The sequence below is a fragment of the Oratosquilla oratoria genome, chromosome 29 (genome assembly GCF_046742065.1).
Source record: "Oratosquilla oratoria isolate Oo_2021 chromosome 29, ASM4674206v1, whole genome shotgun sequence".
Lineage (NCBI taxonomy): Eukaryota > Metazoa > Arthropoda > Malacostraca > Stomatopoda > Squillidae > Oratosquilla > Oratosquilla oratoria.
This window is the reverse complement of record NC_134805.1, coordinates 39,232,365-39,259,864: the sequence shown is the minus strand read 5'-3', so window position 1 is coordinate 39,259,864 and position 27,500 is coordinate 39,232,365. Positions and strand designations below refer to the sequence as shown.

General features: G+C 41.6%; 1 long non-coding RNA gene across 1 annotated transcript in view; it reads right to left on the bottom strand.

Moving 5' to 3' along the window:
• The window catches only part of LOC143040731 (uncharacterized), a 172,364-nt gene that overhangs the window by 38,587 nt on the left and 106,277 nt on the right, over positions 1–27,500 (bottom strand). The gene's annotated exons all lie outside the window — the stretch shown is intronic.

Below are 27,500 nucleotides of genomic sequence, written 5' to 3'. Positions count from 1 at the left end.
CACGCTCTTTCCTCCTCACGTGCACCCACGTCACACCTCACGTGGCTTCGGTCGAGCCTACGTGCACGTGGCCTTTCCGGTAGGTACGTGAGCACGTGGCGTATTGAAGGTGCGAATACACACACATAAACGCACACACATATATACATGTACACACATATATACATGTACACATATACACACATACATACATGTACACACACATATATTCATTGCACACATACATATATACATACACACACAATCACACATATACACTCACACATACCCCCACACACATATCATTCGCGCGCGCACACACACACACACATACACCTTGCTGGTGTAGTGGTAATGACCTGACCTGCTAGCTAAGTCGTCTTGAGTTCGATCCCCGCCTACGGTGTGTGTGTGTGTGTGTGTGTGTGTGTGTGTGTGTGTGTGTGTGTGTGTGTGTGTGTGTGTGTGTGTGTGTGTGTGTGCATGAGGTCATAACATTACCTACAGATCAAGCAGTATGTGAACTCTGAGTTCTTATACAAAAGGGTAATATTTGTCGATCATGCGCTCAGCACAAGATCCAAGACCATAGACACACGCATACAAACATACAGACACACACACACATAAACACACACACACAGACATACACACATACAAACACACACACACATACAAACACACACACACACACACACACACACACACACACATTCTAACACTATATAATATAAACATATCTCATGTATACAGTAGGTCGAAATACAAGCTAACAACACACATACACAAACCATAAAACGATTAATTATATCACACCAGGCAACAATGCACACGTACACACTAATCCTCTTGCGTAATAAATCCCGGACACGCATATGCTAAATCCCTAATCCGGGACAAAGTGAATAATCCCCGTTGATTGCGCGTCCCTAATCTTCTTTGTTCCGTTCTTTCGCAGCAACAATTGAACCCCAGGATATATTGTATTATTTAATGTGGCCGGTTGATTTCATTCAGATGCAGGGGGATCTGTCGTGTCCACCAAAGGGAACGTGTTTATGATTTTATTCTGGTTTTCGTTAGATTGTTTGTGCAGTGGAGTTGCTTGAGGATTTTTCCTCCCCGCCCCACCCCCCATACTCCGCCTTCATTCGATACGAGTCGTCTAGTTATGGGTTTATCTCTGTTCCCGTCAGACGATTTTATTCACACGAGAGGCACTACCATAAGGAAAGGCTTGGTAGAAGACTTTCTCTCTCTCTCTCTCTCTCTCTCTTTATTTTAAGAACTCATACCTACACGAACACCTTATTGGTGAAATGTCCTCAAGCGAAGAAGACGAGCACACCACATCCCATTTCTCTTCCACTAAGCTTTAGTGACGAATTGGCTCCCAGTCAGTTACCAATTCCATTTACTCGTGCTTGTGTTTGTTGCCAATCTCCCGACGTAATCCCTCTCCAAGCAAATCCAGTTCTTGTTTGTTTTCATTCTGGCTGTCATCTCGTGATTGGGTAAATGGTTCTGGCTTGTGGTTCTCAACCTGTTTCACTCCAATCTCCCCTTCCTTCATGAATTCTCAACGTTCATGTGATTCACCTTCATTTTTCTCCTGCATCCCAACCCACCGAAAAAAAGTAAATAATAATAATAACAACAATCTACCAAAGAATGAAATGATAAAATACGGAGGCTTTGGTTGATCCTTCAGCGCTGGCTCTCTCCATCGAAAGGACGGTATACTAGGGACATCACAACAGTGTTGGCTGGAAGCCTTGTTATATATGTGTATGCATATATATATATATATATATATATATATATATATATATATATATATATATATATATATATATAATCAACGTTTCGCTTAAAATCCACTATCAAGGATGATATACCTGTAATACTGAATCATATATTACATATATGTATTACATACATGTATATATAGAATCATAATTTTTTTAACAGATGAATAAAATAATTAGATAAATGAATTATGACATTTTGTCAATAAAGCGATGGAGTCCTGTAGATTCGGTGGAGTCCTGCAGACCCGACAGAGTCCTGTAGGCCTGGTGGAGTCCTGTAGATATATTGGTATCGTGTACATCAACTGGATTCCTGCTGAAGGCGCCCACGGCCGGAATCCGCTGAAGGCCAAATGCCAAGTTCCCTACGAAGCGGGGACCGGCGAAGCCAGTGGCTCATGACATTAATTAATGAAAAAAACAACAAGAGAATAATAATAAAAATAATGATGAAATAATAATAATGATAATGATGAAATATTGATGAAGAGAAACCCTTTGTTTTATTACAAAGTTGTCAATCATAAACATCTTATATTTCTTCTACAATTTTTTTTTTTTAGGTTCTTCATGGCCGTAGTCGGAAGAGTGCTGGTCTCATATTCGCTTAGTTGTGGGTTCGAATCCCGCACTACTTTCCGATTCTCAGCAGTGACTACTTGTTACCTGCCACTCACCCCCCAACAGTCCCCTGATCGCATCATAGGGCAAATATGACGGTTTCGGCCGCAGCTACTCAGCACCTCCTGGTGTTAGGATCCTCACTGACACCTTCAAATCGTGGCACACACAAGGCCAATGCCTATCCCCCCCCCCGTGCCAGAAAACAACTCTCCATCTATCCCCAAATCAAACAATCATCAACACACACACACAAACATATACAGTATACAAATATATATATATATATATATATATATATATATCACATATATATATGTATATATATATATATATACTGTATATATATATATATATATATATACATGCCAACCATACCACCGGTATCGATTACCATTCTATATATAATAATAATAATAATAATAATAATAATAATAATAATAATAATGATAATATTAATAATAATAATAATAATAATGATAATTTTTTCTAAAAAAAATTGGTTACGAATTATGTTTGTCGTCTTTATTTTTTGTGTATTTTGTGCATTGGTAAATAAATATGTTGGCTATCTTTATTTTTTGTGTATTTATTGTACTGTATTGAACCAAATGGTTATGCTGCCCGCGCTCGTCATTCTCTCAGTTATCGGGCCCGCTGTGGAAAGAGTTTGGTGACCCCTTCTATAAAGCATGAATCATCACATGACACGTGACACCAACAGCGTACAAAAGAGAGTGATGCATTAACAAGACACCTTGCAGTACCCAGCACAATTAATAAGAACAACAATAAACAGTACCTCATAGGTAGAGGGGGTGTGGGGGGGATGAGGTAGCTGACAAATAAACCTTGGCTATAATCACTTCAGATGTGGTGTTTACATCACATAACGCAATCGGTGCCAAATGAGCATAGCACACCCATACCTAGAGGTGACGCAAGCATCTGGTGCGTGCTCGTGCGCGCGTGCAAGCAATTAAGTGTGCATGCACACGAGCAGATGGCCACACAAAAGACACATAAACACGAACGAAACCACACATAACCTCTTCTCCCTTCCTCTCTCTCTTTCTCTCTCTCTCTCACCCCACATACATACATACTTTCAACAGAAACACTATGTGGGGATGGAATCTTTATTTAATCAGTTAAAATTGATTAAGTACAAAGTACATAAGCTCTTGTTGGTAGTAGTTACTGGCGAAGACTAGCAACGCTACAGATCCGAGATCACACCTCGCCTAGGGAGTGAAAGCTTAAAAATATTCCCATCCGTTACTATCCTATTAGAGCAAGGATATGGACATATGTGTAAGGTATCAGCACTAGCCGTTGATCGAAGTAATCACAACCTCTGGGCTCTCATCCGGAGGTTCATTAGCTGCTGATCACAAGTCTAGCACGGGGGCCAAGACATCCATCCATCCATTCTTTTTAAGGAATCCTGCAGATGTGTGTGGATGACATCCAACGCGGGATTAACGGACTGGACTTGTTCTGGTCATCCGGGTCTGCTGGCTGGTTCACATCCAGTTTGGTCTCCCCCCCCCCGCCACCCTCCCTCACCTCATCCTCCCTCACAGATGGAAAGCCACGGAAATGAATATGATGACTTGAGAGTCACCCGGTACTGAGGGGGTTAATTAAGTTTTAAAACTAATAAAATCGCCTGACGGCAGTCAGAATGAAAGGAAAAGTGGCACCCGGTACGTAAGACGAGAGGGGGGGGATCTCTTCTCACTACCAAAGAGATACCATAATGATGAATAAAATCGTCTGGCGACAGAAGGAGGAGTACCATCCGGTAGGTATGGTATTCAACACACACCCTGACCTTCTCGAACATTAAGCCCCGTTGCATTATCCAGCGTTGTTCTCTGCAACATCCAGCGTTGTTCTGTGCAACATCCGGCGTTGTCCTCTGCAACATCCGGCGTTGTTATCTGCATTATCCGTCGTTGTTCACTGCAACATCCGGTGTTGTCCTCTGCAACATCCGGAGTTGTTATCTGCATTACCCGGCGTTGTTCACTGCAACATCCGGCGTTGTTATCTGCATTATCCGGCGTTGTTCACTGCAACATCCGGCGTTGTTCTCTGCAACATCCAGCGATGTTCTATGCAACGTCCGGCGTTATTCTCTGCATTATCTGGCGGCCATCGTCCGGCTAATATTGAGTTCTCCACTACAAGACGTGTAACTGAATCATACGGACACACGCCATCCATACTAGAAACTACTTAGGTTCTCGATTCATAACTTCCATCCCTCTAGAAAAGCCAAACCCATAAAACATCCTAGCCGGACCCTTAGAAGAATAAACCTAGATTCTAGTACTTCCACGCAGGTTCTTAGATCAGAGAGACTCACCTAGACCTGGATGCCGATTCCATATCTAGACAGAACCCTTTTCGTAAAGGCTCATCCTCTCTCTCCCACTCTCCCTTTGCCTACGAGCGGCTGTTACAGCGGCCGCCGGAGTGAGGGCGTGGGCGTTGAGGGTGGTTGGCGCGGGCGGCGTTGAGGCGTTGGAGCCCTTACAGTGCTCATCACGTGGTTCCCTGCTATTCTTAGCCTCGCCGAGTGGTCAACCGCCTCCTTGCCCGCGACTCTACCTCTTCCCCACCCACCCAACTACCTACCAACCAACCAACCTACCAACCTAACAGCCTACCTACCTTCCTACCTACCTACCTACCAACCTACCTATCTTCCTTCCTACCCACCTATCTACATACACAATCCCACTTGGTATATTTGTATTCTCTCTCTCTCTCTCTCTTTCTTTTTCTCTATCTCTCTCTCACACACACACAGGGGTCGATCTGACCACATCACCTCGAGTTGTGAGTCGACCTAACGCGAATATTCGTCCGCAAGTCGACCTGACCATAAGCACGTCCACCCACCCTGTCAACCTGCCAGGAATGAAGTCGACTGCTATGTCGATCTGAGTTCTCCCATCCCCGTGCAGGGCTGGCGGGAGGTCGATCTGTTCTAACTGTGGCCGATCAGGTCGTCGATCTAAATGGTCGAAAGATGCATTGAATGGCCCAATGGTCGATCCATTATCTACCTTTTTCTCATTTTTTAGATTGTGTCGACCAGTCGACCTATGATTGGACAACTTTTTCGTCTTCCCGATCCAGACCCATCTTGATCGACCTGATTCACTTACGAATCGACCTCTTCTGCCGCTCGACCTGACTTTTTATTATTCTCTTATAGATCGGCACTGTCGATCGACTCAACTCATCAATTACATAGATATACTTTTTCATTCAGAGATAACTCAATCAATCGACCTAAAGAACACATATCTTGTTCATAGTAGGTTCACTTTGGCTTGTTGAACATCTATCAGGCGAGGGAAACGACCCAACATCAACATATACGAGTATATATATATATATATATATATATATATATATATATATATATATATATATATATATATATATATATATATATATATATATATATATATAAAGCTGCTTGCCGCAACTGACAGGGCTTTGCTTTACGAGGGGTTTCTCACTTCCCTCTACATGGAAGCATGACGGTGAGCTTTATTTTCTAGATATTTGGAAACTGCAAATCCAAATAATTAGCTACACTAATGAAGAAATACATCAAAGTTAAAATGAACTGAAACTAGTGAACTTAAAAATATAATTCTTTCTTAACTGACCCCTTCCCCGACTTGGAAACCAGTGCCCTAACTTGACCTAACCATGCCATGGGAAGTGTGGACAGAGAAAGTTAAAATATGGCGGGAAAACGTGACGTCATCCGAAGTCCGAAAGTCAAATACGATATGTTCATGTATAGGTAGTATAGGCCCTATATATACTTTAGTGTATATATGTATACATATATACTGTATTCATATATGTGTATATATATATATATATATATGTATATGTATATATATTGTTTTGCAGAAACCACCGGGAAATTGAAAAAAACAGATACCGAACGTTTTCGTCTATTTAGACATTTTCAAAGGTACAAAAAAGCAATACAGAAAGAAACAATAAATACATAAGAAGACAAGGATACTCGGAGAGGTCCCATGTTACATTTTATCACACACAATTTTGTCAATAATAAAATTGTCCAATTTAAATAAACCCAAACTCAAGTTCATGTTATTTCCAAAATTTCTTTTTATAAAACAAGATTCAATAATATTTCTTTCTATAATATTATTACAAGAAGTAATTATTTTAGAATTTCCCCAGTCAATATTATGACCATAATCCCTTTGGTGGACAAATAATCCACTGGAAAATAGACGAAAACGTTCGGTATCTGTTTTTTCAATTTCCCGGTGGTTTCTGCAAAAATATTTTATCACGTGTGTTTTGTGATTTCTTTGCATATATATATATATATATATATATATATATATATATATATATATAAACACACATACACACACACACACATATGTATATGTATATATATATATATATATATATATATATATATATATATATATATTTACATATACTCGTATACAATCATCCTGGCTGTGGCTTGAGATCGAATAGGGGACCGGCTTTGTGCCAGTCAACCGCTCTACCGATAACGCTACTGAGGGTACAAAAGAGCTTGCAACCTGACGTTTAACTAATATCCAGGAATCAAGTTAGATTGCTAACTACCATCGAATTCCTTATTTCTAAAACAGTTCCCAATCCGACCCGTAGTGAAAAGTAGAGTAGTCACTTCGACGTTGTAATAAATTGGGAGTAATTCACTTGTCTCAATGAAATCTTACAAATAATCGTCCCGGATGTCGCTTGGGATCGATCCGGAGATCGGCGTAATGGCCTCAGTACCGTTAACGGTAGAGCGATTGACTGGCAATACGCCGGTTCCCTGATCGATCCCAAGTGACAGCCAGAATGATTATATTGTAAGATTTTACCGAGACAGTAATTAACTCCAAGTTATTACAACGGCGAAGCTGTTACTTAAGGATCGGGAACTGTTTAGAAACAAGGAATTCGATGGTAGTTAGCAGTTTCCCCTGATTCCTGGATATCAGTTAAATGTCAGGTTGCAAGATCTTTTGTAGCCTCAGTAGCGTTACCGGTAGAGAGGTTGACTGGCACTAGGCAGGTCACGGATCGATCCCAAGCTACAGCCTGGATGGTTATTTGTAAGATTTCACTGAGAAGAGTGATTTATCTCAACGCACACACATACAATTATAGACACACCCACACACATACAAAACAATCTGGCCTGGCCGTCGAGAACTTCGAACTAGGGTCCCCCTGAGGGTGAATTACAAGCGTTACCACTTTGCCACTCAGATCGTTAAGTCTCGAAACCTGATATTTTACATACACACACACAAATATACATACATACATATACCAAGGCTTTTTCCCCCTTCCAAGGGAGGTAGCCAAAAAGGGAAAGGCATAAAAACACTCCCACCCATTTCATCCCTAAATACACTCCACACCCCTCCCACCCTCCCTCTCATCTGAGCACCTCCTGGATGACGGGTCATCCCTGCACCCTGCCCACCGCCCTGGGTCAGAAGCAGTGTCGCAAGACACAGCACATCCACAGCAAGGCCGCTTCATTTAATCGGCGACCCCCCCTCTCCGTCCCCCCTTGCATATAAGGAGAGGACGGGGAGAAATCCCTTCGGGCTGCGTCAAAATTTACTTACACATACTACCTCACCCCCCGCCAATTCCTCCTCATGCAATCACATCATCCATATACAACCATTCTCCACTCAATTCTGTATTCCGTCATCTCCCTTCCTTCCTCAACAGACATTACTCTCTTCAACAAAGACCACTTCACCCCATCCATCCACAAATATATATATATATATTATATATATATATATATATGTATATATATATATATATATATATATATATTTGTGTGTGTGTGTGTGTATGTATATATAGCGACATTCTGACAGGTTGACGTAAGTGGGAGCAGGAACCAGGAGTCTTTGTCTGATTTTAGTTCTGACTAGTTTCGCAGGTATGCTTTCTCCTTTGGGAAAGCATACCTGCGAAAGTAGTCACAAATAAAATCAGACTAAGACTCCGGTGTTTCCTACTCCCAATTACGTCAAAAAGAAAGAAAATTTATATATACATATATATATATATATATATATATGTATATATATATATACAGTATGTATACACACACACACATACATGCTCCCTTGTGTCCCAGCAACTCTACCATTATATCATTCACCTGGACATCTCGTCCCGTGACCTTCCCGGGGGCTGCATTCAAGCACGGGTGGGTAAAAATAATTCATGCAAATGCGCTCCGAGGAAAGGCCAGGCAAGCAAGACCATCTTTTTCTTCTTCTTCTTCCTACTCTTCTTCTTCTTCTTCTTCTTCTTATTATTATTATTATTATCATTATTCTAAATCTGCCCCCTCCTCTCTCTCTCTCTCTCTCTCTCTCTCTCTCTCTTTCTCTTTTTACTCTGACAGGTGCACGGAGGTCGTTCTTGTGAGCGGTGCAGTTGTCGTGCCATGATTTTTATTTGCTGCTAATATGGTTGATCCTTGGAATGAATATTTCTAAAATATAATAATAAAAAGAAAAATATTAGAAACAGAAATAAATGAACAAATAAATAAAATAAGTAATAGAATAACTTCCAACATTGCTGTCATTATTACAACTTTGAATGAATGTTTGTACAAAAACAAGTAAACAATAAATAAAAATAAATCAATATAGAAAAACAAGTAAATCAATAAAAACAAAATGATAAAATTGACAACATGGTTGTCCTGACTACACACTAGAAAACAACAATAATAACAAGAGTAATAATAGAAATAATGATAATAATAATAATATCAATAATAAGACTTCGGGTATGGATCCTGATCACACTAGTTCGATGGCACCTAGTCGACCCAACTACCTGGTAACTAAACGACTCTGCTAACTACCGGGCCGACACCTCGTTGCCCCATTTTCCCTTTATCTTATAATTGCCCCCGTGAACGACTAGTCTTACTGCATTGGTTCGGTGTGTGTGTGTGTGTGTGTGTGTGTGTGTGTGTGTGTGTGTGTGTGTGTGTGTGTGTGTGTGTGTTCGTGTGTGTATGTGTCTGTGTGTGTTCGTGTGTGTGTGTGTTCGTATGTTTGTGTGTGTGTGTGTGTGTGTGTGTGTGTGTGTGTGTGTGTGTGTGTGTGCGTGCGTGTGTGCGTGCGTGTGTGTGTGTGTGAGAGAGAGAGAGGGGGGGTAGGGGTGGGAGGGAGAGGAGGGATGAGATGAGAGGGAGAAGGGGAGAGGGAATGCAAAGACTGGGAGAAAGAGAAAGCCAGTAAAATAGAAGAAAATAGTGAGAGACGATAGCAAGGGATGAGTAGGGTGAGGAGGAGTAGGAAGAGAAGGAGGAAGAGAAAGAGGAGGAGGAGGAGGAGGAGGAGGAGGAGGAGGGAGGCACCGGGTGGAGTATGTGTGGTCGGGCATGGGCGGGATGGTTATATTCATGAAACGCGTGAGTGCGCGCGCGCGTGCGTGCACAAGCTCAAGCACACGAACAACGGACAAGGAAAACCACACGCACACAAAATCATACAAGCAAGAAGCTACACGCACTATATATGTGTGTGTGTGCGCGCGCGCGCGTGTGTGTATGTGTATGTGATTCACCATGGACTTGGATCACGTGTTAGACTCGTGATCGACAGCTATTTCCCTCCCGGAAGAGAGCCCAGAGCTCATATATGACCGATCTATGGCTGATGCTGTGACCTTACACGCACACCCAACTCCCCCGCCCACAAGAGTTGGAGTAACGACTCACAGCTCAGCGATACTGAAATTATTTCAGCCCTGGGCGGGATTCGAACCCGGACCTACGTAGTGGCAGCTGGGAACTCCAGCACTGCACCACGAGTGTAAGTGTGTGTGTGTGTGTGTGTGTGTGTGTGTGTGTGTGTGTGTGTGTGTGTGTGTGTGTGTGTGTGTGTGTGTGTGTGTGCGTGTGTGTGCGTGGTTACCTAATTCTACTATACAAGAAACTAATAAGTAATAACGCTCGTGGAGCCCTGTCTCTTGCTCTCCATTTTGTCATCCCTAGCTTCAAATTCATGTATGGTTCCAACTTGGGCTATATAATTTTTTTTTCCAATTATCATAAATTTTAATTCATGTATTGTCCTAGCTTGGGCTATATCTCCTTAGCTATACTAAATATTTATACATCTGTATTGAAAATATATTTATTTACACCCTTTACATATGTAGTCGTTCTCATGTGTGTGTGTGTGTGTGTGCGCGCGCGTGCGCGGCGATTCCTAATACACGAAAACACGATCCATTGAAAGTGGACAAGTTTTTGTGTTGTCGATGCTATGCAAGTCAAAACCCTTCTTCTCAGGGAACATGTGTAAATGAGGTATTGATGAGAGAGACGGACATAGCAAAACGCTCGTGCACACACGCATGTAGGCGCGCACACATACACACACGCGCGCAAACACTCACATACATATACACATGTAGGCCCACACACATACATACGCACACGCACACACATACACACACACACACACACACACACATACACACGTAGCCCCACACACACCTAGGCACACACATGTGTGTAGGCGTACACACACACACACACACACACATACACAAGTAGGTACACACACACGCACAAACACACACACACACACACACACACACACACACACACACACACACAAGAAGAATTCATGTGCTATGGTAATAAATAATGAAATAATGAACAAGAGTGAGGCAGGCACGGCAAACCTGAGCGACGTAACCTAATTGGTCTCCTAACGCTTCTCCCGTCAACATTGAACCATTTCGCTACATTTAACCTTTTCATAATCTTAATTCATTTATCGCCAGCCAATCTTATTCACTATTCAACTCTTACACGGGTTAACTCGACTCTTACACGAGTTAATTCGACTCTTACACGGATTAATTCGACTCTCACACGGTTTAATTCGACTTTTACACGGATTAGTTTGTTACACGGGTTGACTCGACTCTTACACGGGTCAATTCGACTCTTACACGGGTTGACTCGACTCTTAAACGGGTTGACTCGGCTCTTACACGGGTTGACTCGACTCTTATACGGGTTAACTCGACTCTTAAACAGGTTAACTCTACTCTTACATGTGTTGACTCTTACACGGGTTAACTCAACTCTTACACGGGTTAACTCGGCTCTTACACGGGTTGACTTGACTCTTATACGGGTTAACTCGACTCTTAAACAGGTTAACTCGACTCTTACACGGGTTAACTCAACTCTTACACGTGTTAACTCGACTCTTACACGGGTTAACTCAACTCTTACACGGGTTGACCTGACTCTTACACGGGTTAAGCTTTGCATTTTTTTTCACTTGAATGAAGAGATGGGTGGCTTTCATGGAGCATTGGGAGCAAAGAAGCGTTGTATAATCCCTCCAGTGATCGATGGCGGTGTCTTCAACTAGAGCTTGCGAACAGAGCCCAATTTTCTTGCAGAAGCGTCGTGTGGCCTCGACTTTTCGGTTACGTCAGTTCGTTGGCATCAAGACTCCAAGAGCACAGTCTGGCTTCTGCTTAATCTGGCAAATATCAAAGTAGGTCGAGTGTGGGGGGGAAGAAGAAGAAAAAGAAAAAGATGGAGAAGAAGAAGAAAAAGAAGAAAAAAGAAAATGAGCAAGAAGAAGAAGAAGGACGAGAAGAAAACGATAAAAGCGAAAGAGAAGAAGGATAAGTAGAAAAAGAAGGATAATAATAATAATAATAAGAAGAAGAAGAATAAGAAAAAGAAGAGGAGCAAGAAGAAGAAGGACGAAAAGAAAACGAAAAAGGCGAAGAAGGAGCAGGATAAGAAAAAGAAGAAGGATAAGAAGAAGACGAAGGAGAAGTAGATGAAGAGGAAGAAGAAGAATACCAAGAAGAAAAGTGGACACCCACGCTGAACTGGGGGAAAAGCGAATAATGACGTCACCGAAAACAAAAGCATAACAAGACCCAAACCAACTGGACACACTACACCGTGACGATGATCAAATCCTTACAATCTCTACGTAGAACAAGAACACAGAACACTAATAACAAACCACAGAGACCAATAACACGCTGGAGTAACAAATTCAAACAACTGACTTCATTCAAAAAACCCTAAACTGACCCTAATGCCACCTGATCATAGGGAAGCAAATAGCAACACAACAAATAAGAAAGAGAGGGAATGAAGGAGAAGGGAGGGAGGGGATGAAGAGGGAGAGGGAGTGAGTGAGGGAGGGAGAGGGAGTAAAATAGTTTCATAATCACGATAACAACGGCGATAACATAATCACAGCAGTCTATATGTGACGTCACAGCTTACAAGTGATGTCACATCTTACAATTTACGTCACTGCTTCCAAGTGACGTCACAACTTATAAGACTGACGTCACAGCGTACAAGAGGGACGACACAGTTCACAACAGTGAGGTCACAGCTTACAAAACTGATGTCACACCTTACAAGAGTAGAATGAAGCCAGAGCTTTCAAGACTGACGTCAGAGCTTACAAGAGTGACGTCACAGCTTACAAGAGCAGAGTGACGTCAAAAGGACATTCCCATCATCCCTCCTGTGACAACTGATATCGTTTGGTGTCTGTGACATGTAACCACGTCAACGATGGACCCACAAATATTTCGTCAAGTGGCACTATATTTCAAGGCCCTATGGTCGGTGCCAACCTCTTACCCACCGGGAGGGAGTGGCGGAAGCGAATGAAATCGCCCGGCGGGAGTCATAGTGAAAGGAAAAGTGGCACCTGGTACGGAAGGGGCTGAAACCAACAACCACGGCGTGGGCTTAGTGGTTTTCTTCAAGAGTTAATCAGCTTCTTGTACGGGTTTTAGAATTACGGGGTTATATATAATGGCTCAAAATACTTCTCTCTCTCTCTCTCTCTCTCTCTCTCTCTCTCCTTTTTTTGTCCTACTCCGAAAGATAAAGTTATGGAATGAAACACACACACACACACACACACACACACACACACACACACACACACACACACACACACACACACACACACACACACATTTACACACACACACACACACACAAACACACACATACAAGACACAGTCGTGGGCTAAAAAAAAATGGTCTTGATCTCTTGGCCTTGATTTTTTCTTCTTCTTTTTTGTCGCTTTGGCCTCAACCTTGAAATCTAGCGTGGGCTTCAACTCCGGCCTAAGGGTCAGCAGATAAAAAAAGAAGAAGAAGAAGAAGAAGAAGAAAATAAGGAAGGTAGGTTATGCCATATACGTGCGGACGATTCACTGTCACTTCAGAATAAGATGAAGAAGAGATATACAGACAAGAAGGGAAGGTACCATTGTGATCTTACCCTAAACAACATCACTTCCGGTTTCACGGGGTTATCACACTGGGCTTTCAAGGGCTTCACCAGCATCGACAGTTGAGAGTTCGTTTGAGTTAAAACGACTTCGGTTACAATATATTTTTTTCAAATCTCCAAATATCAAATTATCTTTCCGTCATATATAGAAAAGCTGAATGATGATTGTAAATCTAGACGAATGTTAGACATACTGATGGAATGTTCTTAGAGAAGTCTAGGTTTCTGTAAGCGAAGTCATATTCTAGTTATTCAATTGGGGGTTGGAGGGAGGATGTCGGAGGAAATTTTGCCCAGAGTGATAACCTCTTTGGGCCCGTGGCGGGTCCCCCCCCCTTCTCTCCCCCCCCCTAGGAAATACACGTAGAACCATCAGTGGGGTGATCTCCAAAGTTGGACCAATTGGAGCCCAAAAGCGAGGAGATCCAATCATGCTAGCGGCCCGGAAGCCTCTCCAAGGTTTCAGGATGTTCGTGTGACCAGATGGAACAACAGTAAAAAAAAAAAAAAAGAAAAAAAAAAAAATCAGATGGAACAGCAGTTGCAAAAAATAGAAGAAGAAAAAATTATACAAATAAAATAAATAAATAAATAAATAAATAAATAATAAAAAAATAAACAGGTTCCCAACTGGTGTCATAGAGTCTGAAGCTACCTGTCACTGACTGACGTCACTTGACGTCAGTGACATCCTGAGCCTGTATGAGGTGATGGGCTTTGTTGTTGGGATTCTATCTATAAACATATAAATAATCGGTTGTAGTTGTAACTTATATGCTTACATTGGCTCGCACACACATTTTCATTAAAACAGCGTTTCCCAACCTGGGGGTACTGAAATCAATTATAGGGGGTGCTGGGAAGTGATGCACACAAGAATCACATTGACATATGTATAATTGATTACCTAGTTGTGCATATTTGACTGTTTCCATGTTATTCTATTGTTCTAGGGTGTTCTTATTTCTTCTACAAACAATATTGTCAATTTGTTTCAGTTCTAAGGAATCAAGAAAATAAATCATCAAGCAGTACACTTCACTTTCTTCTAATAACAAGATAAGGGTGCTGGACTGCTTAGACATGACAACAAGGGGTGCTAAGGTCGGAAAAGGTTGGGAAACGCTACATTAAGACAATATACCACACACGTAATCAAAACTCATGTAGGGACCCTAATGACACCCATTCGGACCACAGTCACGTATATAATTTTATGATTGGGGACTAGTCTCCACTCAAAAAAAGATGCAGGGATGACCCGTCATCCATGAGGAGCCAAGATAAGAGGGAGGGACGGGGGTGAATGGGAGTGGAGTATGTGGGGATGGAATGGGTGGGAGTGGATTTGATGCCTTTGTGTTTTGGCTACCTCCCTTGTAAGGGAGAAATAACCATGGATATATGTGTATGTGTATGTATATATGTATATGTATATGTATATATATATATATATATATATATATATATATATATATATATCCCCTCACACAGAACACAAATACGGTGCTCAAAACGTATTTTGAGTAAGACTTATTGTATAAAACACTGAAAGGGAGAATGCATGATCATATGTGTTAATTTTTTTATTTTTTCAATGATTGAACAATTATTTTGTTAACAACTAATTAACACAAATCATGTGTCCGATCACCCTAATCACGAGTGGATCACCATTCATATTACAATCATTATCAATAGTGTCAAACCGCGGTAACAGTGAATGAAGAGTTTGATTGGAATATTATACGGGATTAGAGTAAATATATATATATATATATATATATATATATATATATATACATATATATATATATACACACACACACATATATTACTGAATGTTTTGCTTGTGTAGGTCTGTTTTCTTCTTTCGATTTTTCATGTTTATATCGATAAAGTATAAAAAACCAAAATAGAAAAAAAAAACATTAATGAAATCAAGGAGGATGGATAAAATCGAGACGCACTACTGAAATATATGCATTTATATCGTTCGATAGAGACATCTTCTATATATAATGTAAAATATGCGGAATGTTTTTTCTAGAAGTAGATATTTTGATCTAAAACACAACCTGTTCATCATTTCGTAGAGATGGGTGTTCCGAGAAATTTAGTGCCCCCCATAGAGTTTCTGTGAATTCCCCATTTGCGCCTTACCAAACCTTCGTGTGTTTCTGAGAACCGGTTGTCTCTCTGAAATCACCAAACCCAGAAGCCACACTGACCGTTCCCCAACAATGAAAGCGTTTGTCACTAAAATAGTATTAAATATATTATGCATTTGCACAATTGTGCTATATTATGTCAGGTTAATGTATGATACAGTTGATTAAATCGTTTGATGGGAAATAATAATTCTTTGAATTTCGTCTTTCTAGGCTGGTGAGAATTTAGTTTAGAACCGACGACGACTTGACGTAGAAGGAAGCCAGGCGGGATGCGGCTTCTGATTGGTCGGGAGGGTGTGACGTCAAGTCGCAGGTAACTAACCTTTTCTTTGTCGCCTCATCATTCAGTAAGAAATAGCATGAGAACGCATTTATTGACTAAGGGATGGAGCTGCTTCCAAGGAAATCTATATTTACTACAATCTCCCTAGTAACTTGGGCTATTCTGTGATCAAAAACGAATTAAATAATAATTAATAAAGTAGTTCTTCAACTCATAGATCGGTCTACACATATATATAAGTTTCAAAACGTAGGTACTATGTATAAATTCATTCTTATAAGAAATAAATCTCTAACTGATCACAGATAAAAGAATATTGTCAATACTAAACTACTATCGGATCAATATCAAATATAATGTAGTTTAGCTGGAATTCTATACTTGTGGACAAAACATTAAATCAATATTAGAGCAATTCTTAGTAATACCTAACCTATCATTTTACTGTACACTTACAGCTGACATATTACAAACATACACGCAATCGAATTTACGAATCGTATCTACAGTTTACTGGTCAGAGGAACAAATTGACTAAGTATAAAATTTATTTTAATCATGAATATTACAAACACACAAACAACTTCGTTGCATCTACACAAACTCACAGAGATCATCTTCGCTACCAAGGCGAGTGCCACAAATAATGAAGGAAATACGCAAATTGGCACCTCACCCAAGGAGTTGCCATATTGTGTATTCACACTGTCTAGTTGTACAGTATCTACAATAAAATAAAATCTACAGACTACGTCAGTATATTAGATGTCAACGTCACTTCGTGTCTTTTAAAGGCCCAAGTGACGTTCGTGCCAATACTGACGTAAATCGACGCAATATGACATAAACTGACGTAAAAATTGCCTCATCTACGGGTACTACGATGTCGGGCATCTTTTGCAAGTTTACGTCGATCATTTACGATGCCTTAAATCTACGATGTCTTAAACCTATGATGTTTCAAACCTACGATGTTTTAACCTACGACGTCGTTAGCTTACGATATCGTTAACATACGATGTCGTTAACCTACTATGTCGCAAACATACGACGTTGTAAACCTACGATGTTGTTAACCCATGATGCAGTTAACTTACAATGTCGTTAACCTACAACTTCGTTAATCTACGATGTTGTAAACCTAAGACGTCGTAAACATACGATGTCGTTAACCTACGACGTTGCAAACCTACGATGTCGTAAACCTACGATGTTATAATCCTACAATATCGTTAACCTAAGATCCGTAAATCTACGATGTTGTAAACCTACGCTATCGTTAATCTACGATGTCGCAAAACTACGATATAAAAAATCTACGATATCTTACACCTACTACCCAAAGATACATGCCCTCCACAGCCCCCTCACTAAGGTAGTTATCAGTGGAGGCAACTGTACATTTGGTGATCATATATTTATCGTTTTGGGACGTTCTGAAGAAGACCGCGGCTCTTCCGAAGGTCTAAACAAGAACAGGTCCATTCACTTCGGTCACAAAGGTCTGAGAAAAAGTAAGACTCACGTATATGGTAAGAGTCTGGCTGGAGATGTTGCCATACGCGCGAGCCTCGGTTTTTCTTACAGAGTTTATTGTGTTCCCTGAGGTACTCCGCGCGCGCAGGACCGTGGGAGACTCGTCACTCGTCGCAGGTTTTGCATCACAGTGACGATAAGCCGAGCTGTAAGAGAGACAACGGCTCCACGATGAGGTAGTCATCCAGGAGGAGGAGGAAGAGGAGGAGTAAGAGGAGGAGAACAAGGAAGCTGTTTAGGTAAAGCTCGAAGGAGAGAGAGAAGAGAGAGAGAGAGAAAGAGAGAAAGAGAGAGAGAGAGAGAGAGAGATAGAGAGCTGGAAAACAGAATCTAAGAAATTTAACCTACTAATACTTTTGTTTATATTCTTGTTGCCGTCAGGCGATTTTATTCAGCAGAGGGAATGACCCCCCAACACCCCCCCCCGCCAGCGTCTATGGCTATCCGGCTTCAAACAGCTATATGTATGCGTACGCACGCTTGTAAGGGAGTACGCAGGCGTACGCTTGAGTACTCACATTAGGAGTAAACGTGCGTAACGTTTGTGTACGTGCGTACGTGATAGTAACTCGAGTCTGTGTGTTTGTTTGTATTCGAGTGAAAAAGTAAGAACAATCGATACTAATCATTAGTAAACAACTTTACTACTGGTGTTCACAATGCTTGCTTCCAAGCATGTGAAGGTCTGTGTGTGTGTGTGTGTGTGTGTGTGTGTGTGTGTGTGTGTGTGTGTGTGTGTGTGTGTGTGTGTGTGTGTGTGTGTGTGCGCGCGCACGCGTGCGTAAGATGGTCTTTATCTATATATATATATATATATATATATATATATATATATATATATTATAGACGTGTGTGTGTATGTACACTTTTGAGTGAGTGAGTGAGAGAGAGAAAGAGAGAGAGAAAAACACACACACACATAGAGAGAGGGTGAGTGAGAGAGAGAGAGAGAGAGAGAGAGAGAGAGAGAGAGAGAGAGAGAGAGAGAGAGAGAGAGAGAGAGAGAGAGAGAGAGAGAGAGAGAGAGGGAAACACATGCACTGTTGCGCGTGCGCGTACGTGAGCAAGCACCCACACATACATTCGTGTACAGCTAGGTATGATATCAAATGAGTAAGAGACGGGACCCTTCGAGCATTGCCCCTTTCTCAGTAGTACACCGCCTGATACCTCCTCCTCAGAATCTGCGAGCGACGCGTATCTTTGCGTCGTTACTTTATGACGGAAGTAAGTCTTTTACGACATAATAGATTTCAGGGTCGTAAATGACCGATAGAGAAGATAGAGAGAGAGAGAGAGAGAGAGAGAGAGAGAGAGAGAGAGAGAGAGAGAGAGAGAGAAATTTACACACACACAGACAGAGAGAAACACACGCGTACACACATACAGAAACACACACAATCACAGGCAGACAGACATAGAGAAACACACACACACATACAGAGACAGAAAGAAACACACACACACACACAGAAACACACATACTCGTACACACACACATACAGAGACAGAGAGAAACACACACACATACACACGCACACACACATACAGAGAGAGAGAGAGAGAGAGAGAGAGAGAGAGAGAGAGAGAGAGAGAGAGAGAGAGAGAGAGAGAGAGAGAGAGAGAGAGAGAGAGAGAGAGAGAGAGAGAGAGGGAGAGAGAGAGACTCACCCAAGCGTCGCAGAAGATAACATACCTTGTAGTACTTATTAGTGAGGCCGACAACTGCACAGTCAGACTTTAATTTGACTGAAAAAACCACCCTTTAGGTTTATATGTTCATAAATACTCTTAACAGCTGCATGCTATGTTGCAAACAAGTCTAATATAATCAGTATAAAATTCAAATAACGCAAAAAATAAATTAAAATATCAAAATAATAAAAGTTAATAAATCATTTACTTAATAACTACTACTAATTAATGAATAATCAATAATTATTTGATCATTCATAAGTTAATCAATTAAACAGGCAATGAATAAAATGATTAAAAAACAAAAATTATTTAATGAATACAGAAAAATAAAACATAGAAATAAATAAATAAATGAATAAATAAAATTAAATAAATAATTCTTCCATTAGCCGAATAAAATTGCCTGGCTAAATGCGTTGTCAAGAACGGACAGGACAGATCTGGAATTCCAGATTTCTTTACGGAGCTGGAACACTTCAGTAGGGGCTGTGAGGAGTTGGGGGGGGGTGAGGGTGAGTTCTTAGTCGCAGTAGAAGAAATGGGGTGACCGTCAAATGGCAACACAGCAGAGAGGCCGTGGGATTCCCCCCCCCCCTCCGAGGTACATTAAATACGCGGGTGGCCGGAGGGGGTGGTAGGGTGGGGGTGGGGTGTGTTGGGAGTTTAAATAACAAGAGTATAGGATTTAAAAGGAGGAAGGAGGAGATGAAGGAGGAGGAGGAAAAGGATGGGAGGAGGAAAAGGATGGGAGGAGGAAGAGAAAGAAGAAGAGGAGGATGGAGGAGGAAGAAGAAGAAGAGGTGGTGGAGTAGGGGAGGTGGAGATGAATATGAGGAGGAAAAGGATGGGAGGAGGAAGAGAAAGAAGAAGAGAAGGATGGAGGAGGAAGAAGAGGAAAAGGTGGTGTAGTAGGGAAGGTGGAGGTGAATATGAGGAGGAAAAAGAGGAGAATGATCCAGAGGAGGAAGAAGAGGAGGTGGAAGAGGACTAGGAGTAGGAAAAGGACGAAGGGAAAGAAGAGGAAAACTAAAAGTAGGAGGAGGAAAGTGAGGAGAAAGAAAAAGAGTAGGAGGAATAGGAGGAGGAAAAGGAAGCAAAGAAAGAAGAGGAGGAGTACAAGAAGGAAGAGGAAAAAGAACCAGAGAAGAAGGAAGAGGAAGAGGAAAATGAAGAAAAGGAAGATGAAAAGGAAAAGGAAGCAGAGAAGAAGAAAGAGGAAGAGGAAAAGGGAGCAAAGAAGAAGGAAGAGGAAGAAGAGGAGGAAGAAGAGGAAGAAGAGAAAGAAAAAGAGGAGGAAAAAACGAAGAAGAGAAAGAAGCAGAGGAAAAGGAAACAGAGAAGTAAGAAGAGGAAGATGAAAAGGAAAAAGAAGAGGAGGAGGAGGAAGAAGAGGAGGAGGAAGAAGCGGAGGAAAAGAAACCATATAAGGAAGAGGAAGGGGAAAAGAAAGCAGAGAGGAAGGAATAGGAGGAAAATGAAGAGGAGGAAGAAGAAGAGGAGGAAGAAGAGGAAAAGGAAACAGAAATCAAAGAAGAGGAAGAGGAAAACGAAACAGAAATGAAGAAAGAGGAAGAAGAAAACGAATAGAAAAAGGAGGAGGAGGAGGTAGAGGGGGAGTAGGAACAGGAGAAGAATGAGGAGGAGGTGGAGGAGGAGGAGGAGGAGGAGGAGGAGGAGGAGGAGGAGGAGGAGGAGAAGAATGAGGAAGGCGTGAGTTGACGGGTGACCACATCCTGTAGCTGCTCCGTCTCCGTTCCGGCGCCTTCAATCTCTAAAGGGGTTATCACACTGGGCTATTTTTCCTTCAACCTCCAATTCATCGGCGGTACCGCCCACCTCCAGAACTTTTTTTCCGCCGTGGAGTCACTATGACATACTATTTTATGTATGTGTATATATATATATATATATATATATATATATATATATATATATATATATATATATATATATATATATAGATAGATACATATATATTATAGTTGGAAAGTCACTGTCACACTTGTCATGAGGATGCCGGGTTCGAGTCCTGGGCAGTATCATATTTCAATTTCAGCATGCTGGCCGTTGATGGCTTAGAATTAAAGTGCATTGTGGTTGTTAAAAATGTATATATATGTATATATATATATATATATATATATATATATATATATATATATATATCAACAATTTACATAGAATGTCATCTGATTTGCTGAAGGAAAACCATTTCCCTCCATCATATGAGATTCCTTCCCGAAAGCTGCGGGCTGCAAATCTGCTCCAACAGTCGGAGGAAAAATAGCCCAGTGTGATAACGCCTACCGAGTGTCACTTTTCCTCCTTAAAACAAACTGGTGGCGTATTCGGAAGCGTGCTACAGTATCTTGAGTTCGAATCCCGCACTCCTCTTCGATTCCCTGCAGTGACTGTATGTTACCTGCCCCCCAATAGTCCCCAAAGCGCATAAAAGGATAAAGGTGACGGCTTCGTCCGCAGATACTCAGCGCCTCCGTGCGTACATTCCTCACCCTCACCCCATCCTGTAGACGAAGTCGAAGATGAAAACGAAGAAAAGAGTGTCTCTATAATTCGTAATCGCAGGAACACCCGAAGTCTCCAACTGTCGACTTCGGAGACGAAGAAGGCGTTGAGAAACTTGGTCTCCGAAGTCCAGAACTCATAAAAATAGAAATAAAAAAGTAATTGAAATAATAGTAAATATCATGAAAACGAATAGATAAAAAAGACGTTTCCGGAGTGTGTATGTATATATATATATATATATATATATATATATATATATATATATATATATATATATATATGTATATATATATATTACATATATATATATATGTATATATATATATATACATATATATATATATATATATACACACACACACACATACACACACACATTTATATATATATATATATATATATTGTTACACGGGGGCGATGAAGCTCAGCCGCATGTTGCGCGCCGCCGTCAGGCTTGGTCCCTGGCCCTTCTGCAGCGACTGATAAGAAGCCTCGCTATCTGGCCGGCACGTCACGCAAAACAATAACCTCAGGGACAAGCTTACGTGGCCGCCCCGAAAACAACCAACACGAAGGGGATAGGAGAGGGAAGAGGAGAAGAAAAGATGAGAGGGTAGGGAAGAGGAGAAGAGGAGAGGAAATGAGAGGGAAGGGAAGAGGGATGAGGTAAGGAGAGGAGAGGAAAGGTAGGGATGGTGAGGAAGACGATTGGGAAGGAAGAGAGGATAAGTGAGAGAAGGGTGGGGAGAGGAGGAGAAGAGAAGAGAGGAGGGAGGAGGAGAAACAGGGAAGGGCAGGCCGGGGAAGCGAAGGGATGAAGGAGGGTAGGGAAGAGGAAGGGAAAGGATGAGGATGGAAGGGAAATAAATTGAAGGGAAGGGAAGGGAATACATGGGAAAGAAAGGAAGGGGAAGGGTAGAGAGGGTAGGAGGAGGAGAAGGGACGGGAAGCGAGTAGAAGGGAGGGTTAGGGAATACAAGGGAAGGGTTCGGAGGGGAAGGGATGGAAATGGAAGTGATGGGAAAGTAGAGAGGGGAAGGGAAGGGAAGGGAAAAGAGGGAAGGGAAGGGAGGGGAAGAGAGAGAGAAGGGAGGGGAAGAGAGAGGAAGGGAAGGGGAAGGAAGGGGAGGGGAGGGGAGGGGAGGGGAAGGGATAGGAATGGAAGTAATGGTAAGGGAAGGGAGAGGAGGGGAAGGGAGGGGAGGGGAAGAGAAGGGGAGGGGAAGAGAAGGGGAGGGGAAGGGATGGGATTGGAAGTGATGGGAAGGTAGAGAGGGGAGGGGAAGGGAAGGGAAGGGAAGAAGAAAGAATGGGTAATATGAGGAAAAATAAAAGGGAAGAAGGGCGGAAGATAATGGGTGACGAAAAGAAACGGAGGAAGCGGTTGGAGGAGGAGGAGGAGGAAGAGGAGGAGGAAGAGGAGGAGGAGGAGGAGGAGGAGGAGAGGGGTCAAGGTGCGAAGAGAAGGAAGTGGAAGCCACGAAGGTTAAGTTCGTTGGCGGTCTTTGGCATTTAGGACTTTTACTTTCAGCAGTGGGGGGAGGGGGGGGCGGTGGCGGTAGGTTACCGAAGCGAAGACACCCAGCGCCGCTGCCGCCGTACTTCCTTCGCATTGTACCATTCATTCATCTGTACAATGCACACGTACAATGGCGTGTATGAGCATATATGTATATACAGTCCCCCCTCCCCCTCCCCCTCCCCTCCCTCCCTCCATCGCTCTCTTTGTTTCTCCCTCTCTCTCTCTCTCTTTGTACCCATATCTCTAAATCACGTGACTTCTCTCTAGGAGAGCTTATCAAACATGAAACGAACAAAGAACACACGCACGCACGCACACACACATAGATTAACTTGGTACTGTGCATGAATTTGAGTCCAGATATGATAAATTGGGGAGTATAAGACGGGACCCAACGAGTGTTGTTCCTTTTCTGTAAAATACAATTAGATAAATACACAACACACACACACACACACACATACGCACATATATATACGCACACACATACCCATATATACACATAAACACACGCGCATGCACACACGCTCACACTGGGTGATTGACACTCATCAATAAAACCGAGAAAAAAAATCATGTGTATGATAGAACTCATTTAAGCAAATACATATACGTGTGTGTGTGTGTGTGTGTGTGTGTGTGTGTGTGTGTGTGTGTGTGTGTGTGTGTGTGTGTGTGTGTGTGTGTATGTGTGGGAAGGTATTACAGAAAGAAACTGCGCACGACCCCGCAAATCCATAGTAGGAAAAAAAAAAAATCTTTGCCATGGCGTCCTTCTGTGCGTGAATCGAGTAATGACTGCCTAACCCAAGCCATCATTGAAAAAATAATAATAAATAAATTAATAAATGTGGTATTTACAGGAGAGCCGAGGTGCTGAATGCCCCGCATTCAGGGAATTTTTCCTGAACGTGAATATGGTGATGTGACGAATACGTGTTTGTGAAGGAACATCCAAGGAATGGTCGAATTCAATGCATGGTAGGATTTGTGTGTATGCGTTTGCGCGCGCGCGCGTGTGTATATACGTGTGCGCATTTGCCTGTGTGTGTGCGAGCGCGTTTATGTATGGGTGTGTCTGCGTGTGTGTTTTTGTGTGTGAGTGTGGGTATGCATTCGAATATTTACATAATTGTTATAAAGGGTCTCGTCTCTGTATATCAATTTATAAAAAATTGCCTTGAATTTACTTGCAGTGTCTGTCTGGTATGTGTATGTGTATGTGTGTGTGTGTGTGTGTGTGTGTGTGTGTTGTGTGTGTGTGTGTGTTGTGTGTGTAAAAACACAAATCCACATACATAGTCTACCAATACATTTCCCACTTATGCTCCACGTTACTACCTGATACATATTCTCTAAGGAAACTCCTTAGGTGTGTCGTCGCCTCTAAATTCCTCACCCTCATACATCGCCAACCTCTATTTCCTCATTTACATTTCTCTACATCACCAATACTCCCCGTTACATCCTGTGTTCACGTCCCTCTCTTTTTTCTTTTTATTCATTAAGGTCTAAGAAGGAAATAGGCAAGAATATGTTTACCAACCGTGTGGTTAATGAAAGGAATAGGCTTAATAACCATGCAGTAAGCGCTGAAACTATTGTCTTGAGAGAATATCAGATAGCGTTATTTATAGGTATGACAAGTTGTAAGGGACATGGAACTGCCTATTGTCGGCCTTAGGGCCCCTTGCAGCCACCTCCATTCTTATGTTACAAACATACCAAGTTACTCGTTATGCACACAAGAAAAAGAAAAAGAAAATCTTTAACATATTCTTGTTCTTTTCGTTCACAGGCTTCCCTACATATATTCTTCAAATCACCGAGGAGTTCCAGGCCGCAAAGCCACAAGGAACTACAGTTTGCCCCGAGTTCGAACTTCGTTCTCAGGAGCCCAATTATCCTCCTTGGAGTTTCTCAGTGCTCACTTGCGTCTTATTCTCTTTCCAGAACACTTCCTAGCTTATTCAAAAAACCCGACTCTAGGATCTTAATGAGTCACTGCTATAGAATAAAATATACACTCTCACGAAGAGAGTGACATTTTCTTAGGCTCTTCCTAGTCACTTGAATCTTATTCTCTTTCTAGAATACTTCCTAGCTTATCAAGAAGCCTGACTCTAGGATCTTAATGAGTCACTACTAGAAAATAAAATACACATTCTCACGAAGAGAGTGACATTTTCTTAGGCTCTTTCTAGTCACTTATGTGTTATTCTCTTTCTAGAACACTTCCTAGCTTACTTAAGAAGCCTGGCTCTATGATCTTATTAACTTACTACTGGAGAATAAAATACATATTCTCAAAAGAATGGGATATTTTCTTGATTTCTTCCTAAATCCCAAGGGTACAGAGACACACAGACGTGCTGACAAACACAGAAACACATAAGCCCTTTTTCAAGTTCACAATCAAACCACAATGCAATCTTTGTGCGATTCTACCGCTCACACGATTTTTTTTTTCTTTTTTGTCTTTGTCGGTATTTCGAAGTTCTTCCTTGTCGTTTCATTCCTGAGACTTACATGAGCCCGTGGTGGCGGCACACTAAACACTTCTCGCTAGCATGCTACTTGTTTTTGCTATTTCGTTAGAGTAGAAACAACTTCTGTTACGATCTTTTGTTTTTCAAATTTCCTAAAGTTAAACCTAGAATACGAATGTTAGACACATTGGTGAGTCTAGAATGTGGTAACCGGAGTCGTCGCTACTAAAAACGAGGTAGCAAAAGCAAGTAGCATGCTAGTCTAGTGTGCCTCCACCTTGAGTATTCCTCAAACTAAGTTATAGTCTCTCTTTCGGTATTCAAACTTCTGGATTTCGGAAAATTTCGTTCCGAATAAAGTGAATTTCCGAATTAGAGGGATTCACAATTGAAAAGTCCTTGGAATGGAAGCTAAAAGATCTTTTCCCCTTTGCTGTTGACTCCCAAGACCAGGATATTCTATTCAGCTCAAGATGTGCAATTGTAGTAAATGAGCCAATTGACTCACACTATTAATCTTGACTTGCAAATTTATTCTGTCAGGCGGCTGGTGATCTTACTTACATGAGGAAGAGTCTTCGTCTTATCAGTCACAGCCAAGCGAGAATAGACTAAGGCTTGCATCACACCTATCGACTTTTCGCCGTGTGCCGTCCACGACACGACGTCGTGCTCCCAAATAACCATGGGTGTTTATAGACACTTTCACACGTGGTCTTGGTCGCGACGTGTGAAAGCGTCCATAAACAGCCACGGTCATTTGAGAGCACGACGTCGTGTCGTGGACGGCACACGGCGAAAAGTCGATATGTGTGAAACGAGCCTTACACAAATCACATGGTGAGGTGAAGAGCCTACGCCCGGAGGCCCTGAGTAGCTGCGGCCGAAGCGCTCACCTTTGCCCTATGTGTATGCACTTTGGGGACTGTTGGAGGGCAGGTAACGAGCAGTCATTGCTGGAAACAGGAGAGAATTGTGGAATTCGAACCCACAACTAAATGAATGCGAGACAAGGACGTTTTTAATTACGACACCAATGAACGATGGGATTATGAGGAGTCCCGCTACCAAATTTCAAAAAATGATAATAATAACAATGACAACAATAATAGTAATAACAATAATAATGATAATAGTAATAATAACAATAATAATAATAATAAATAAGTAAAAAATGGAGCTTGGGAACAAATTACCATAACTTCTGAAGACTTCTAAAGACTCTCAAACGCATACCAAGCCTGTTACAGTAAATACCAATTCATCTGCGACATGAAGTTGAATATATCAGTGAGTGAAACCGATGATGTCTTTGGCTACATACGTCACGTGGTTGTCATCAATGTAGATTGAGCCTCAAACGTCATCAAAGATAAGCTTATAAAAAATGACAGCGACAGGAAACTGATGCGAATAAAACCAA